The 19,330-nt window shown below is 42.7% G+C and overlaps 1 protein-coding gene across 7 annotated transcripts in view; it reads right to left on the bottom strand.

Moving 5' to 3' along the window:
* The window catches only part of tbc1d5 (TBC1 domain family, member 5), a 494,311-nt gene that overhangs the window by 370,144 nt on the left and 104,837 nt on the right, over positions 1-19,330 (bottom strand). For all 7 annotated transcript variants that reach the window (XM_078235915.1, XM_078235905.1, XM_078235953.1 and 4 more), the window contains exon 2: positions 8,055-8,136. The gene's annotated coding sequence lies outside the window, so the exon portion shown is untranslated. The remainder of the gene's footprint in view (positions 1-8,054; positions 8,137-19,330) is intronic.

Raw genomic sequence — 19,330 nt, 5'->3', positions numbered from 1 at the left:
GGCTGAAAAATGGCAAATGGAATTTAACGCAGACAAGTGTGAGATATTGCACATTGGAAGGACAAACCAAAGTAGAACATACAGGGTAAATGGTAGGACTCTGAAGAGTGCAGTTGAACAGAGGGATCTGGGAATACAGGTACAGAATTCCCTAAAAGTGACGTCACAGGTGGATAGGGTCGTAAAGAGTGCCTTTGGTACATTGGCCTTTATAAATCGGAGTATCGAGTATAAAAGTTGGAGTGTTATGGTAAGGTTATATAAGGCATTGGTGAGGCCAAATTTGGAGTATTGTGTACAGTTTTGGTCACCTAGTTACAGGAAGGATGTAAATAAGGTTGAAAGAGTGCAGAGAAGGTTCATAAGGATGTTGCCGGGACTTGAGAAGCTGAGTTACAGAGAGAGATCGAATACGTTGGGACTTTATTCCCTCGAGCGTAGAAGATTGAGGGCAGATTTGATAGAGGTGTATAAGATTTTGATGGGTATAGATAGAGTGAATGCAAGCAGGCTTTTTCCGCTGAGGCTAGGGGAGAAAAAGACCAGAGGGCATGGGTTAAGGGTGAAAGGAGAAAAGTTTAAAGGGAATATTAGGGGGGGGGCTTCTTCACGCAGAGAGTGGTGGGAGTGTGGAATGAGCTGCCAGATAAAGTGGTAAATGCGGGGTCACTTTTAACATTTAAGAAAAACTTGGACGGGTTCATGGATGAGAGGGGTGTGGAGGGATATGGTCCAAGTGCAGGTCAGTGGGACTAGGCAAAAAATGGTTCGGCACAGACAAGGGCCAAAAGGCCCGTTTCTGAGCTGTAATTTTCTATGGTTCTAATCCCTCTAACCTACACATCTCAGGACACTAAGGGGCAATTTTTCAGCATGGCCAATCAACCTAACCCGCACATCTTTGGACTGTGGGAGGAAACCGGAGCACCTGGAGGAAAACCACGCAGACACGAGGAGAATGTGCAAACTCCACACAGTGATCCAAGCCGGGAATCGAATCCAGGTCCTTGGAGCTATGAAGCAGCAGTGCTAACCACTGTGCTACTGTGCCACCCGATCTTTTGTAACTGGATCTTAACTATAATTGTTCGAAGAATTGGGCCTGAAGCTGGCCTGCACCTTAAAACAGGTTTACTGCCAAGAAAGCAAAGCAACAGAGTCTCTCAGCTCCTCCCCCATTCTGTTCCAGCTGTCCCCATTTATACCCTTCTGTGTATAACTGTCCCCATTTATAGGTGGACCAATACCCATCACCGGTTTAACAATGCAACTGCCTTAACAATTAAGGCAATTAACTATTAAACCTTTCCAATGTAATTTCAATTTAACAAAGTGATTGCCATCGGACCTTAACAATGTAATTAATAAGACATTGACATGCAGGGTCATTTGGGACGGATGCACTCTGTCAACTCTTAGCTTGTTTATCCTAATTCCCAAAAGTCACCCAGCTAACAACGTATCGCAGCTGCCATTTCTCATATAGCTGTTTAGTTACATATTAATATCTCAACGGCACAGGACAAGTTGTGTGCTACAGCATCATTGTCAAGGATGTGATGAGACAGTAAAAGAAATAGACTTCAGGTTTGGAAATTGTACCAGTGAACATAATCCAGTAGCTCACAAAATCAATTGTTGGTCCATTTCAGATGCCAGTATTATACATTATGTTTCAGTTAAAATATTCTACTCTTACCAAGCTCTCTATTTTGAAAAGGTTATGACAAAATGTAATAAAATATAAATAAGTAATAACTAATTTGTTTGGCATTTTTATCCACTTGGTTTATTTACATGTTATACTTTTAAAAGAAGCCAAATATGTTAAACACATTATAAACTAAAGTTTTTTTTAAATCAACTTTATAAACAACAATCTAAAAACACTGTGCTCTCATATTTACAGACAAAAAATTTCAAAGCAGGACTTTTTTCACTGTTAAATAAGGCTATTAGGGAAGAGTCTTTGAAGTAGATAGATGGTGAGTTGAAAGAGAATTGTGCACTGGTGTTTTCCAAACAACTTGAAATGTCTTCATTTAATGGTCATTTTAATCAGAAATAAAGGTGACAACCATGTCAAGAGGTCAAGATCTGCTTCACCATTCAATCAATTCAGATAAATCATACCCATACATGTGCCTAGCTACAGCTACTAAAATATTGCCATTTAATTGCATTGGATCTCAATTAGAAGTCAGTTTGAAGTGTCAATTTTATAGTAAATATACAAACAATAACTTTACTTGATTAGTGTCCAGTTAATTCTACAGCATCCTGCAGGGATTAACCACTTGAAATTTCAGTTCCTCCCATCTCCTTCCTCAACAAAAAAGTTCTCAAATCAGTAGTTGTACATTTTCAAAGTAAATACTGCCTATGAATACAAATTACAAAGATTGTATTAGGAAGGGAAGAGGAAGGGAAAGGAAAGGGGTACCAAATTAAAAATGGATTTCCAATAGACTGGTAGATGGAATGGCATGATGCTTTTCAACAATTTAAACTTATTATTTAGTGAGAAACATGCATTTTATCCCATCCCATTTTATTCCCAGCAAGATTTTCTTTTCCATTGAAGCCCTGAAGTTAAAATACCTCCAATAATTCTCCCACACGCCATATACAAACAACCTTACTGGTGACATTGATGAGAAAACAATACAGAAGCTAGATGATTTTTAGATGCAAAATCACAGTTTGGAAACATTTCAATATATTCAAGTCAATGAACCTCAGCAAACCCGGTAGATAAAGCTCATTTTTAAGGTGCTGCTAATTCTGTGGATTTCTAAAGATGTTAAAACATTTTTTGTATTCGTGAGGATGTGAGTGTGGCTGCCAAGGATAACATTCATTGCCCACCCCTAATTGCCGTTGAACAAGAGTTACTTGCTAGGCTATTTCAGAGAGTTAACCACATTGCTGTGGGTCTGGAATCACGTACATAGAAACATAAATATAAAGTAAAAGCAGGAGTAGGCCATTTGGCCCTTTGAGCCTGCTCTGCCATTCTTTATGACCATGGTTGATCATCAAATTCAATACCCTGATCCTGCCTTCCCCCCATTTTCCTTGATCCCTCTAGCCCCAAGAGCTATACCTAATTCCTTCTTGAAATTGCATGTTTTGGCCTCAACTACTTTCAGTGATAGTGAATTCCACAGATTCACCAATCACTGGGGGTGAAGAAATTTCTCCTCATCTCAGTCCTGAAAGTTTTACCCCTTATCTACTGGAGTTTAGAAGAGTAAGAAGTGACTTGATTGAAACATACAAGATTCTGAGGGGTATCAACAGGTTGGATGTGGAGAAGATTCTCCCCCTTGATCCAAAGGAGCAAGCTGAGAGGGGTGATTGAAAAGCAGCAGTGCTGGTAAGAGATTAATTGGATTAATTGAATTGTTTATTTATTTAATTAGTCAGCTAGTGTGTGTATTTTTTTGGCCTTTACTTTAACAGCAGTTTTTCAAGTTTAAAGTGAAAACTAGAAGTGGGCAGCAAAGGAGTCTGGGAAGGGTTTTTATTTTAACTTTAAAAGTCAGTTACCTGGGTGGTTCCCCCTCAGTAGTAGTTTTTTTTTTTCTCTCGGGCCCCTAGCCCTATAAATTGGTGCAGAGGAGATACCCGATCCTCTACACTGGTAGAGGATCCCACCCTTCCATCCTCCTCTAACCTAATTATAAGTGTGGGGAAGTTTTTTGTTTTCTTTTTTTCTTGCTGGTAATGGCTTCAGGGATGGCAGTTCAGGCAGTATGCTGCATCTCCTGTGGGATGTATGTGGTGAGGAAATCCAGTAGTGTTTCAGGAGATTTTAGTTGTAAGAAGTGCATTAGATTGCAGCTTCTGGAGGAGCGTGTAAAGGAGCTGGAGGGGGAGGTAGAGGAACTCCGCATAATTCGGGAGGCGGAGGTGGAAGTTGATAGGAGTTGTGGAGAAATAGTAACTCCTAGAAATGAGGCTTGGGTCAATGCCAGGAGGAGGGGTAAGAAGCAATCGGGAAGACAATCCCCTGGGGCGGTTCCCCTCCATAATAGGTTTTCGGTGCTGGAGGCTACAGTTGAGGAGGAATCAACTGAGCATAGAGAGCAGATCTCTGGGGGTGAGCCGAGTGAGAATGCTCAGGTGGTTAGGGGCTGTAAAAGACTGGGCCTTGTGATTGGGGACTCCACAATTAAGGGGACAGATAGGAGGGTCGGAACTAAAGGTAGGGACTCAGGGTTGGTGTGTTGCCTACCAGGGGCTGGGGTCCGGGATGTGTCTGACAGGGTATTCAGGACTCTTAGGGGGGAGGGAGATAAACCACAAGTTATTGTACATGTGGGGACACACGACATAGGGAGGATAGGGGAAGGGGATATTAGGCAGGGATTTATGGAGTTGGGGTGGAAACTAAAGGCCAAGACTGACAGAGTGGTTATCTCTGGACTCTTGCCTGTACCACGGGATAGTTTAGAGAGGAATAGGGAGAGGGAAGGTTTGAATTCATGGCTGAGGGGATGGTGCAGGAGGGAGGGGTTCAGGTACTTAAGCAATTGGGGCTCGTACTGGGGAAGGTGTGACCTCTATGAGAAGGATGGTCTACACCTTAATCAGAAGGGGACCAATATCCTGGGGGGTAAATTTGCTAAGGCCATGCAGGGAGGTTTAAACTGATTCGGGGGGGGGGGGGGAGGGATCCTGAGTAGTGGGGCTGAAAGTGAGGGATGCATGGATGGGGACTGCAATGCACGGCATTGCAGAGGTGGGGTGGAGCAGGGTTTGAAATGTGTATACTTCAATGCCAGGAGTATTCGCAATAAAGTGGGTGAACTTGCAGCGTGGATCAGTACCTGGGACTTCGATGTTGTGGCTATTTCAGAGACATGGATAGAGCAGGGGCAGGAATGGATGCTGCAGGTCCCGGGGTTCAAATGTTTTAGTCGAAGTAGGGAAGGAGGTAGAAGAGGGGGAGGGGTAGCATTATTGGTCAGAGATTGTATCACAGTGTCAGAGAGGAGGTTTGATGAGGACTTATCTGTTGAGGTAGTATGGGCGGAGATTAGAAATAGGAGAGGAGAGGTCACCCTGTTGGGAGTCTTTTATAGACCTCCTAAAAGTTCTAGAGAGGTTGAGGAAAGGATTGCGGAGTCAATCCTGCTTAGGAGTGAAAGTAATAGGGCAATTGTTATGGGGGATTTTAACTTGACTAATATTGACTGGAATTGTTATAGCTCTAGCTCGTTAGAGGGGTCAGTTTTTGTTCAAAGCGTGCAGGAAGGTTTTTTGACTCAGTATGTAGACAGGCCAACTAGAGGTGAGGCTATATTGGATCTGGTGCTGGGAAATGAGCCAGACCAGGTGCTAGACTTGGAAGTTGGTGTGCATTTTGGTGATAGTGACCACAATTCGGTTACGTTCACCTTAGTGATGGAAAGGGATAGGCATGAACCTCGGGCCAGTGGTTTTAGCTGGGGGAAGGGTAATTATGAGGCTATTAGGAGAGAATTAGGAAACATAGGTTGGACTAGGAGATTACAGGGACTGGGAACGTCCGACATGTGGAGTTTTTTCAAGGAGCAGCTACTGCGAGTCTGTGATAGGTATGTCCCTGTCAGGCAAGGAGGAATTGGTAGGGCTAGGGAACCGTGGTGCACCAAAAAAGTTTCTTTGTTGGTTAAAAAGAAAAAGGAGGCTTATGTTCGGATGAGACGTGAGCACTCGGGTAGTGCACTAGAAAGCTTTAGATTGCCTAAGAGGGAGTTGAAGAGCGAGCTTAGAAGGGCTAAAAGGGGACATGAGAAGACTTTGGCGGATAGGGTTAAAGAGAATCCTAAGGCGTTCTATAGGTATGTCAAGAACAGAAGGTTGGTTAGGGCAAGTTTAGGGCCAGTTATAGATGGCAGAGGGAAGTTATGTGTGGAACCGGAGGAGATTGGTGAAGCATTGAACCAATATTTCTCTTCGGTGTTCACGCAAGGGGACATGAATATAGCTGAGGAGGACACTGGGTTGCAGGGGAGTAGAATAGACAGTATTACAGTTGATAAGGAGGATGTGCAGGATATTCTGGAGGGTCTGAAAATAGATAAATCCCCTGGTCCGGATGGGATTTATCCAAGGATTCTCTGGGAGGCAAGAGAAGTGATTGCAGAGCCTCTGGCTCTGATCTTCAGGTCGTCGTTGGCCTCTGGTATAGTACCAGAAGATTGGAGGTTAGCGAATGTTGTCCCATTGTTTAAGAAGGGGAACAGAGACTTCCCCGGGAATTATAGACCGGTGAGTCTCACTTCTGTTGTCGGCAAGATGTTGGAAAAAATTATAAGGGATAGGATTTATAGTTATTTGGAGAGTAATGAATTGATAGGTGATAGTCAGCATGGTTTTGTGGCAGGTAGGTCGTGCCTTACTAACCTTATTGAGTTTTTTGAGAAAGTGACCAAGGAGGTGGATGGGGGCAAGGCAGTGGACGTGGTATATATGGATTTTAGTAAGGCGTTTGATAAGGTTCACCATGGTAGGCTTCTGCAGAAAATGCAGATGTATGGGATTGGGGGTGATCTAGGAAATTGGATCAGGAATTGGCTAGCGGATAGGAAACAGAGGGTGGTGGTTGATAGTAAATATTCATCATGGAGTGCGGTTACAAGTGGTGTACCTCAGGGATCTGTTTTGGGGCCACTGCTGTTTGTAATATTTATTAATGATCTGGATGAGGGTATAGTTGGGTGGATTAGCAAATTTGCTGATGACACCAAAGTCGGTGGTGTGGTAGACAGTGAGGAAGGGTGTCGTAGTTTGCAGGAAGACTTAGACAGGTTGCAAAGTTGGGCCGAGAGGTGGCGGATGGAGTTTAATGCGGAGAAGTGTGAGGTAATTCACTTTGGTAGGAATAACAGATGTGTTGAGTATAGGGCTAACGGGAGGACTTTGAATAGTGTGGAGGAGCAGAGGGATCTAGGTGTATGTGTGCATAGATCCCTGAAAGTTGGGAATCAAGTAGATAAGGTTGTTAAGAAGGCATATGGTGTCTTGGCGTTTATTGGTAGGGGGATTGAATTTAGGAGTCGTAGCGTTATGTTGCAACTGTACACAACTCTGGTGCGGCCGCACTTGGAGTACTGTGTGCAGTTCTGGTCCCCACATTACAGGAAGGATGTGGAGGCTTTGGAGAGGGTGCAGAGGAGGTTTACCAGGATGTTGCCTGGTATGGAGGGGAGATCCTATGAGGAGAGGCTGAGGGATTTGGGATTGTTTTCGCTGGAAAGGCGGCGGCTAAGAGGGGATCTTATTGAAACATATAAGATGATTAGAGGTTTAGATAGGGTGGATAGTGATAGCCTTTTTCCTCTGATGGAGAAATCCAGCACGAGGGGGCATGGCTTTAAATTGAGGGGGGGTAGTTATAGAACCGATGTCAGGGGTAGGTTCTTTACCCAGAGGGTGGTGAGGGATTGGAATGCCCTGCCAGCATCAGTAGTAAATGCGCCTAGTTTGGGGGCGTTTAAGAGATCCGTAGATAGGTTCATGGACGAAAAGAAATTGGTTTAGGTTGGAGGGTCACAGTTTTTTTTTTAACTGGTCGGTGCAACATCGTGGGCCGAAGGGCCTGTTCTGCGCTGTAATGTTCTATGTTCTATGTTCTATGTTCTATTGTGGGAGAATCTAGAATGAGGGATCACTATTTAAAAATAAGGGTCGCCCATTTAAAACTGAGATGAGGCATAAAGTTCTCACTCAGAGGGTTGCAATTCTTTGGAACTCTCTTCCTGAAAAGGTGGTGGAAGCAGTGTTTGAACATTTTTAAGACAGAGGTGGATAGATTCTTGGTAAGCAAGGGGATGATGGGTTATCAGGGATAGGCGGGATGTAGATTTGAGGTTACTATCAGATCAGCCATGATCTTATTAAATGGTGAAGCAAGGGGCAGAAGGGCCTACTCCTGCTCCTTGTTCATACGCTAATTTGATGCAAGTAATATGCCTACAGTGAAAATTATTCAACAAGATATTTCAATATCAATCATCTCCATCTTATCAGATAACAAATCAATGGCTTACAATTATACTCACCAATCTGTAGATTAATCTTTATTCCAAATTTCTTCTCTGATGCCCTAATTAGTAACTGATAACTCAGCCAGCCAGACAGCATCTATAAGAGAACAGCAAAAAATTAGGAAATCAAATATGCTATCAAGTAGTTTAAAAAAAGTGGTTAGCCTTGGACTTCCTATGCTAACAATCTGATAATGAACAGCAGAACTGCGTGCAGTTTTACTTTATCTTGAACAAATTTTTTGAAGATAGAAAAGAACAACCCTTGAAGGCGGCTATATTCTGATTGACAAATGAAATTCCTTCCTTCGGATACATCACCAAACAAATAGTTATAAACATCAGCACTGTGCCATCATATATAAATATCTAAGACAGTATAAAGCACAGCAAAGATGTTCCATTGCCAGAATTTCACAATTTTTAATTTTAATGTACCACCTTGTTGATTTGCTGCAATATTTAAACCTATGCAAATTTTTAGTGTACAAGAGACCGATTAATTTGGACCGTTTCAGAAGAAAAAATGGAAGCCTAAAAACAAAAAGTGTCAACAGAAGGCTTTTGCCTCTCCCCATTCCTTATTACAATTTACTTTATATTGTGTTACTACCAGGTGAGATGGGGTGAACTGACTCCTGCCTTCTACTCCCTGCTTGGTTCTAACAGGTTTTAATTTAAAAGGATGTGATAATGCCAATTCAGTATTCATTGAACTGTATGCAGTCATAGAGCAATACAGCACAGAAACAAACCCTTCGGCATATCCCTCTCATCCTTTCCCATCCACGTACTTATTCAAATGCTTTTTAAATGTTGCTATTGTACCTCCCTCAACCACTTTCTCTGGCAGTTCTTTCCATATATGCACCATCCTCTGGGTGAAGATGTCATCCCTCAGATCTTTTAAATCTTTTCCCTCTCACCTTAAACCTACGCCCCCTAGTTTTCAATTCCCCTTCCCTGGGAAAAAAAACTATATACATCCATCCAATCCATGCCCCTCATGATTTTATATACCTCAATATGGTCACCTCTCATTCTCCTACATTCCAAGGAATAAAGTCATAGTTTTGCCAAGCTCTCCCTATAACTAGGCCTACTATCCCGAGCAACATGATCGTAAATCTTCTTTGCACTCTTTCATAGAAATATAGAAACTAGAAGCAGGAGTAGGCCGATCGGCCCTTCGAGCCTGCTCTCCCACTCAACTTGATCATGGCTGATCATCGAATTCAATATCCTGATTCCCCCCTTTCTCCCATATCCCTTGATCCCTGTAGCCCCAAGAGCTATATCTAATTTCTTCTTGAAATCACGTAACGTTTCGGCCTCAACAACTACATTCTGTAGAAATGAATTCCATACATTCACCACCCTCTGGGTGAAGAAATTTCTCCCCATCTCAGTTCTAAAAGGTATGACCCCTAGTTCTGGACTCCCCCACCATTGGGAACATTCTTTCTGAATCTACCCTGTTAGAATTTTATAAGTTTCTATGAGATTCCCTCTCAATCTTCTAAACTCCAGTGAATATAATCCTAACCTAACAGGGCGGCACGGTAGCACAGTGGTTAGCACTGCTGCTTCACATCACCAGGGTCCTGGGTTCAATCCCTGGCTTGGGTCACTGTCTGTATGGAGTTTGCACATTCTCCCCGTGTCTGTGTGGGTTTCCTCCGGGTGCTCCGGTTTCCTCCCATATTCTGAAAGACGCGCTGGTTAGGTGCATTAACCCGAACAGACGCCGGATTGTGGCGACTAAGGGAATTTCACAGTAACTTCATTGCAGTGTTAATGTAAGCCTTACTTGTGACGAATAAATAAACTTTATAACCAACTTAGTCTCTCCTTATATGACAGACCTGCTATCCCAGGAATCAGCCTGGTAAACTCATTCCATAGCAAGGACATCCTTCCTCAGATAAGAACACCAAAACTGCAAACAATACTCCAAGTGTGGTTTCACAATGTCCCGTACAATTGCAGAAAAACATCCCGATCCCTCTATTCAAATATTTTTGCTGTGAAGGCCAACATACCATTTGCCTTCTTTACTGACTGCTGTACCTGTGGACTTACTTTCAGCGACTGATGCATGAGGACTCAAAGGTCTCGTTGAGTATCCACCTCTCTCAATTTACACCCATTCAAGTAATAATCTGTCTTCCTATTATTGCTACCAAAGTGGATAACCTCACATTTATCCACATTATACTGCAGCTGCTATGCAGATGCCCACACGCTCAGCCTGTCCAAATCACGCTGAATTATCTCTGCATCCTCCTCACAGCTCACCCTGCCACCTAACTTTGTATCGTCTGCAAATTTGGAGATAATACTTTCAGTTCCCTCTTACAAATCATTAATATATGTGAACAGTTGAGGTCCTGGCACAGATCCCTGCAGAACCCCACTAGTCACTGACTGCCAGTCAGAAAAAGATCCATTTATGCAAACTCGTTGCTTGCCATCTGCTAACCAGCTTCCTCTCCATCTCAAGACATTAGCTACAATCCTATGTGCTTTAACTTTACATAGCAGTCTATTATGTGAGGCATGGTTGAAAGCCTTCTGAAAGACTAAATAAACCACATCCACTGTTCTCCTCTGTCAACTCTACTAGTTACATCCTCAAAAAATTCCAATAGATTCGTAAAGCACGATTTCCCTTTTGTAAATCCATGCTGACTTTGTCTGATTATATCACTGCCTTCCAAATGCCGAGTTTCAGTTTATTAATGTCTTTCCTGTAACAGGGTGACCAAAACTGTACACACTACTCCAAGTGCGGCCTCAACGACTTGTAAAACTGTAACATAATGTTGCAACTTCTATACTCAAATGCCCTGATTAATAAAGGCCAGTGTGTTAAACGCCTTCTTCACCACCCTGTCTAACTGCGACGCCACTTTCAATGAACTTCTACTCCTAGGTCCCTCGTTCCTCAACACTCCCCAGGAGCCTACCATTCACTGAACAAGTCCTATCCTGGTTTGACTTTCCAAAATGCAACACCTCACACTAATCTGTATTGAAATCCATTTGCCAATCCTCGGCCCACTTCCTTAACTGATCAAGAACCCCCTGTAATTTTTGATAAACTTCTTCACTATCAACCATATCTCCTAATTTAGTATCATCCCCAAACTTACTAACCATGCTTTGTACACTCACATCCAAATCATATATAAAAAATGAATAACAAGGGTGCCAACACTGACCACTGAGGCACACCACTAGTCACTGGCCTCCGGTCCGAGAAACAACCATCGACCATCACCCTCGGCTTCCTAATACCATCGCTCCAATTTTGAATCCAATCAGCTCACTCTCCCTGGATTCCCATGTGACCTAACCTTCCAGACTAGCCTGTCATGCGGGACCTTGTCGAAGACTTGCTAAAGTCCATATAGACAACATCTACTGCCCTACCCTCATCCATCTGCTTGGTTACCCCTTTGAAAAACTCCAAAAAATTCATCAGACATTACTTCCCATGCACAAAGCCGTGCTAACTGTCCCTAATCTGACCCTGATTATCCAAATGTTGCTAGATCCTGTCCCTCAGAATCTCTCCAGTAACTCACCCATCACTAATGTCAGGCTCACTGGCCTGTAATTCCCTGGCTTGTCTTTGCTATCCTTCTTAAAGAACAAACAACATTAGCCAGTCTTCTGGAACTTCACCAGCGTATAGAGGTGAAACAAATAAATCTGCAAGGGCCTCTGCAATTTCTTCCCTAGCCTCCCACAAGATCCGAGAATGCGCATGATCAGGTCCAGGGGATTTACTCACCTTATTGTGCTTTAAGGCTACAAATACCTTCTCCCTAGCAATATGCATGCGGCCCAAGACATCACCACTTGTCTCCCTTATTTCTTTGGCACCCATGATTTTCTCCTCATCTCCTGTGACTCCACAAACAGATGGCTATACTGATCTTTGAGGGGATCTATTCTCTCCTAGCCATCCTTTTATTCTTAATATAGCTATAGAACCTCTGGGAGTTTTCTTTAACCTTACCTGCCAGATCCATCTCATACCTTTTTCTGCCCTCCTGATTTCCCTCTTAAGTGTACTCTTACACTTTTTATAATCATTGAGGGATTCACTTGTCCCCAATTGCCTAAACCCAATGTACGCTACCTTCTTTTTCCTGACTGGCGCCTCATCAGCCAGGAATCCCTAAACTTATCAGCCTTTCCCAGGAAAAATAATTAACATTGTAGGTTTTAATGTAGACTTAAATTCAATTTCTATCTGCCCACTGTCGCGCGTGGGACTGAAGGAACTAAATCCCAGTCTCTTGGTCAGAACATATTTCATGTTGAGCTGAAAGTAGAACTGATGGAATCATAAAATGGCTATAGCACAGCCAGCCACTTAACCCATCGTGACCATGCTGACTCACTCCAAGAGCAACTCAGCTAGTAAAACATTCCTTGTAGCCCTGCATTTTTTTCTCTTCAGCACCTCATCCAATTCCCTTTCAAAAGCCTGATTGCAATTGTCTCCAGCAGATTTTCAGGCAGCGTATTTTAAATCCCAAAGAAGTTATTCCTCATGTCATTTCTGGCCCTTTTGCCAATCACCCTAAATTGCTGCCCTCTGGTTCTTGACAATTCTGCCAATGGGAACAATTTATCTCCCTACAAAACCAAAATACTGCAGAGGCTGGAAATCTTTAGGGGGAAATGGTGGTGCAGTGCTAATGACACTGGCCTAGTAATCCAGAAGGATCAGGCTAATGGACATGGGTTCAAAACCCCACGAATGTAATTGGTGGAATGCGAATTCAATTGGAATTCAATTTAAATCTGGAATTGATAACTAGTCCTAGTGATGTTGGATATGAAATTATCAATTGTCATTAAAAATACATCCGCCATCCTTACCTGGTCTTACCCAGTCTGGCCTACATGTGACTCTAGACCCACAGCAATGTGGTCGACTCTTAACTGCCCTCTGAAATGGCCTATTAAACCACTGACTTCAAGGACGATCAGGGATGGGCAACAAATGCTGACCTTGTCAGCACTGCCCACGTCCCATAAAAGATTAAATCCTCAGAAATAAAAACAGAACATGCTGGTGAAGAAAATCAGGTCAGACAGCATCTGTACAGAGAGACAGAGTTCATGTTTCAGGTCAATGATGACTCTTAATCAGAATTGAGAAAAGATGAAAATAAAATGGATTTTAAACAAGTGAAAGGGGGATGGAAAGAGTCCAGAAGGCTGTAGAGTGACAAGTTAAGAGCTACGATGCTGTTCCTCAAGCTTATGTTGACCTTCTTTGGAATATTGGAGCAGGCCAAGGACAGACAGGTCACAGTTGAGCAAGGCAGAGAACTGAAATAACAAGAGAATGGTGTCAGGAAGCAGAATAAGTGATCTATGGTTATATTGTTGGATATTAGAAATAAGATATAGATTTATGCGAGTTTCAAATTAGTGTTCCTGTGGAAGAAGGATAAAACTCTATTTAGATTCATGTTAAACAATAGTGTTTGCATGTATGGGGGCTTTTAGTTTCAGTTCAAACTGTGCCTGCATTTTACTTGAGAGGTTTACAACATGAAAGGGTATACAAGAGCAGTGAAGAAAGAAACTGTTGCTAAGCAACCAGGGGCACCTTTAGGGTAGAAAGGTTTTTTCAGCTTAGTTTCAGCTGAATTCATAGCAGTTGGAGCTTAACGGTGAGAGTGAAGGTTGCTCATACAGCCCTGCTAAAAGCAGGAAAGCCAAATAATGGAGTAATGGGCAAGAAAGCTAGCTCCAGAAACAAGGTAATGAAAAGAGAGGCTTCCAAGAAGATTTAAGTGAAATGAAACTAGGAACTGGAATTTGAACAGGGTACTGTTTGCTTAAATTACAGAACTGAGAAGAGCAGAACTGATGAGGTTGGCTAGAGAAAAGCCAGATACCTGAAGCAATGTGAAGGTTTTAGTGTCCTCCTTTCTAGTCTTTGAAACAGCAGTATTCTTTTGAGGATTGAGTACCTGAGAGATTGTGGAAGCTGCATGTAGCAATTAAAGTTACACTGCATCAATCCTGCTAGTCTTTCCCTTGACTTAACTGAAGGTTCATTGGTCTACTTCTGGTTTTATGTGCTCTGGCAGCCTGCGATATTGTGAACTTGTTCTGTCCAGAGCTTTTATTATTTCAGGGTGTGCAAAGTCCCACATGAGCTGATCTACCAGCTTTTTCATCCAGTTTACTTCACTCTTACTGGCTTCATTTTTCAATCTCATTAAGAAATTGTCAACAGACTGACTTGAGTCCCTGCCTCAGGCTTAGAAAATCATATTGGTGGATCCAATCGCTTGACTTTGGCTGGAGATTTGTGCTGAGTTTCTCAAATATCGTCTCAAGTGCTTCCTCTCATCCTCACTGGCCTCCCAGCTATGAAACAAATCTAAATCTTTCCCTCCTGCTCACAAATGGATGTAGTTGATCATTTCCTCCTCAGTAGTTCCCTTCAGAGAACTTGTACTTTTGCTTAAACTTCTCGAATGCTTCCACAACATCATCAGCCTCCCAATTCATCCTGAGCTGCAGCAGTGGTTATTTTGTTTTTGTGAAATTCAGTCTGATGTGTCTCTCCTTGCTATCAAATAGAGTTGATTTTTCTCAATCAAATTCAACAGTTCCCAGAAATTCAGAACAATCACAATTTTTATAACTGAAATAATCCTGGGTTTTTGGCAGTAGTGAGAAATGAGTCTGGGGTCCGGCCAAGCCCAGACAAAGGCCCAGGAGTTTAACAGCACTATCACCACAAAAGGAGATAGGAACATAGGTGAGATGGACTGAATGGCTTACTCCTACTCTGTCATGCAAACAGATCATGGCTGATCACTTCCTTCTAAGCCATTTTGTCCCAACATCCCCCATTTCCCCTAATGTAATTAATATGCAGAAATCTATTGATTTCTGTCTTGAACATTGCTCAATGATCGAGCTTCCACAGCAGTAGAGAATTTCAAAGATTCACCTTCCTCTGAGTGAAGCAATTCTTCCTCATTTCAGTCTCTTATTCTGAGATTTTGTCCCTTGGTTCTCGGCGATAATGGGAACACCACCACCTGGAAGTTCCCCTCCAAGCCACTCACCATCCTGACTTGGAAACATATCGCCTTTGCTTCCCTATCATTGGGCCAAAATAATCCTGGAACTCCCTCCCTAACAATGGGTACACCTACAACTCATGGACAGCAGTGGTTCAAGCAAACAGTTCACCATCACCTTCTCAAGGACAATTAAGGATGGGCAATAAACGCTGGCCGAGCCAGCGACATCCACATCCTTTGAAAGAATAAAAAGGGACAAGAAATATTACCATGTTTTACAGGCCCAGCATTTGTTTAAGTAAAGCTTTAATTTCTTTAAATCTCTTAACTTTTTCTAGTTTGGATCAAAGATCACAGATTGAAACATTAACTCTTTCTCACTCCACAGATGCTGCTTGACCTAATCTCAGTTATTTCCAGCATCTTCTATTTTTATACAAACAAGACATTCCTTAACAATGATAAAATACCACAGATGCCACCTGAAAGATGTACCTCGGACATTCTCTATCTGGACCTGCATTATATTTTGTTCAATATTAAGAGGTAGGACATGAACATATAATCTGGCATATCTAGATTCCTTTGAATGTGTAGGTCTTCGAGGATAGTTATAACTGTTTCAAATGACTAATATCAACAAGCGTTTAATTCTTCTGACATAGGTAGCTCAAATTGCTGGACTAAATGAAATGTGTTTTTCTTTGAAATTTAAATTATATAAGATTTACAGCAGATCTGTCAGCAGATTTTCTTTCTTCTCATCAGATTCCGAATCTTTGTTTCTTTCATCCTTTTTGGTTTTCACATCACAGTCATCATCAATTGCACATAGACAAAAGTTTCTACAAGGCTCAGGACTTCTTCTAAATAAAGAGATTGTGTAAATCTGATTTTACACATGTACTTAATACATAAGTAACATGTATACACGATACTTATGTAGAAAGTGGTTTCAGTCGGAGCCAAGAAAAATACAACATTGACAGAGTGAGGATCATCACTCATGTCCCAGAAGTTATCTAAAGGAAGTCAACCATTCAGCTGATAAGTACATTTTCTTTAATTAATTTACAATATGTGGGCATCACTAGCTAGGCCAGCATTTATTGCAATCCCTAGTTGCTCTTGGAAAGGTGGTGGTGAGCTGCTTTATTGAACTGCTAACGTGTAGGTACGCTTAGAGTGCTGTTAGGGAGGGAAGTCCAGAATTTTAACTCAGCGATAGGAAAGCAACAGCAATATATTTCCAAGTCAGGATGGTGAGTGACTTGGAGGGGAAGAACCTGTTCCCAGATATCTGCTCCTCTGGTCCTTCTAGATGATAGTGGTCATGGGTTTGGAAGGAGCCTTGGTGAGTTCCTGCAGTGCATCTTGTCGATGGTACACACTGCTGCCACTGTGCATTGGTGGTGGGGGGAGTGATTGTTTGTGGAAGGGGTACCAATCAAGCAGGCTTCTTTATCCTGGATGGTGTTGGGCTTCTTGAAAGTCATTAGAACTTCACTCATCCAGACAAGGGGAGAGTACTCCATCATACTCCTGACTTGTGCCTTGTAGATGGTGGACAGGCTTTGGGGAGCCAGGAGATAATTTACTTATTGCAGGATTCTTACCCTTTGACCTGCTCTTGCAGTCTTATTATTTATATGGCAAATCCAGTTCTGGTAAATGGTAACCCTCAGGATGTTGATTTTGTTTTATTCATTCGTGGGACATGGGCATCGCTGGCTGGCCGGCCAACATTTATTGATCATCCCTCGTTGCCCTTGAGATGGTGGTGGTGAGCTGCCTTCTTGAAACGTTGATACAACCAAGTGGCTTGCTAGGTCATTTCAGAGGGCAGTTGAGAGTCAACCACGTTGCTCTGACTCTGGAGTCACATGTAGGCCAGACCAGGTAAGCACAGCAAATTTCCTTTCCTAAAGAACATTAGTGAACCAGATGGGTTTTTCGTGGTCATTAGTAGATTCTTAATTCCAGATTTCATTTTTTACCTGCCACGGCTGGATTCGAATCCAATCCCCAGAACATTTGCTGAGTTTCTGGATTAATTGTCTAGTGATAATACCATTAGGCCATCGCCTCCCCCTAAAAAACAAAATTCCAACTATGCTTGGCAGCAATGGGAGATAGTGGAAGAATCAGCAATGGTAATGCCATTGAATGTCAAGAGGTGATAGTGAGATTCTCACTTGTTGGAGATGGTCATTGCCTGACACTTGTGTGGCATAAATGTTACTTGCCACTTGTCAGCCCAAGCCTGGATACTGTCCAAGTCTTGCTGCATTTGGGTATGGAATGCTTCAGTATGCGAGGAGTCACAAATGATGAACATTGTGCAGTCATCAACAAACATCATCATTTATTATGGAAGGAAGGTCTTTGAAGGAGCAGCTGAAGATGGTTGGGCTATGACACTACTCTGAAGAACTCTGACAGTGACGTCCTGGAACTGAGGTGACTGACCGCTAACCACACCATCTTCCTTTGTGCCATCTATGACTACAACCAGTGCAGTTTTCCATAATTCCCTGAATCCAGTTTTGCTCCTTGACACCCCACTGTGTCAAATGCTACCTTGATATCAGGGGCAATCACTCTCACATCACCTCTGGAATTCAGCGCTTTTGTCCATATTTGAACCAAACCTGTATTAGGGTCAAAAGCAGACTGACCCTGGCAAAACACATACTGAGTATCTGGGAGCAGGTTATTGCTCAAGGGTCACTTAATTGAGCTGTTGATGACCCCCCTTCTATCAGTTTACTGATGAACGACAGTAGACTGATGGGACGATATATGACTGGGTTGAATTTGTTCTGTTTTATCTGTACAGGACAAGCTGGGCAATTTTCCACATTGTTGGGTAGATGCCAGTGTTGTAGCTGTACTGGAACAGTTTGACCAGTATCATCAAAGCTCTCAGCCTTTGCAGTATCCAGTGCCTTCAGCCGTTTCTTGCTACCATGTAGAGTGAATCGAATTCGCTGAAAACTGTCATCTGTGCTGCTGCTGCTGGAGGCCTCCAGAGGGTGCCAATATGGATCATCCACTCAGTACCTTTCGCTGAAGATTGTTGCGAATACTTTATCTGATGTGCTGGACTCCCCCATTATTTGTGGAGTCTCCTACTCCCAGTAGGTTGTTTAATTGTCCACCACCATTCATGATTGAACGTAACAGGGTGGCAGAGCTGAGATCCGATCCATTGATTGTGGAATTGCTTAGATTTGTGTATTACTTGCGCTTATGCTCTTTGGCACGCAAGTAAGCCTGTGTTGTAGCTTCATCAGGTTGACACCTCATTTTCAGATATGCCTGCTGTTGCTCCTGGAATGCCCTTCTGTACTCTTCATTGAACCAGGGTTGATCTCCTGGCTTGGTAGTAATGGTAGAATGGGGGATATGCCAGGTCATGAGATTATATGTTGTAGTTGGGTACAATTCTGCTGCTGATGATGACCCACAGTGCCCCATGGATTCCTAGTCTTTGACTGCTAGATCGGTTCAAAGTCAATCCCATTTAGCATGGGGGTAGTGCCACACAACACGATAGGGATGAATGTGAAAACGGGACTTGTCTCCACAAGGACTGTACAGATATTACTCCTATCATTACTGTCATGGGCAGATGCATCTGCAGCAGGCAGGTTGTTGAGGATGAGGTCACGTATGATTTTCCCTCTTGTTGGTTCCCTCATCACCTGTCACAGGTGGGGAGGCAGTGGACTAGTAATCTAGAAACCCAGGGTCATACTCTAGGGACCCAGGTTCAAATTGCACCACAATAGATAGCAAAATTTAAATTCAATGAAGCATCTGGAATTAAAAGTCTAAGCATGACCATGAAACTATTGTTGATTGTCGTAAAAACCCATCTCATTCACGAATGATTTTTAGGGAAAGAAATCTGCCATATTAACCTGGTGTGGCCTTCATGTGACTCCAGGCCCTAAGCAATGCGGTTGACTCTGAACTCCTCTGAACTAGCCTAGCAAATCACTCATTTCAAGGGCAATTTGGGATGAGCAATAAATGTTGGTCCAGTCAATGACACCCAAATCCCATAAATTAATTTTTTTTTAAACCTAGTCTAACAGCTTTAGACCCTGCCAGCTTGGTCTGTGGTGGTACTACCAAGCAACTCTTGGTGATGGACACTGAAGTCCCTCACCCAAGTACGTTCTGGACCCTTGCCACCCTTAGTGCCTC

The sequence above is a fragment of the Mustelus asterias genome, chromosome 2 (assembly GCF_964213995.1).
Source record: "Mustelus asterias chromosome 2, sMusAst1.hap1.1, whole genome shotgun sequence".
Taxonomy (NCBI): Eukaryota; Metazoa; Chordata; class Chondrichthyes; order Carcharhiniformes; family Triakidae; genus Mustelus; species Mustelus asterias.
The sequence above is the reverse complement of the archived record's forward strand: the minus strand, read 5'-3'. Positions and strand labels throughout refer to the sequence as shown.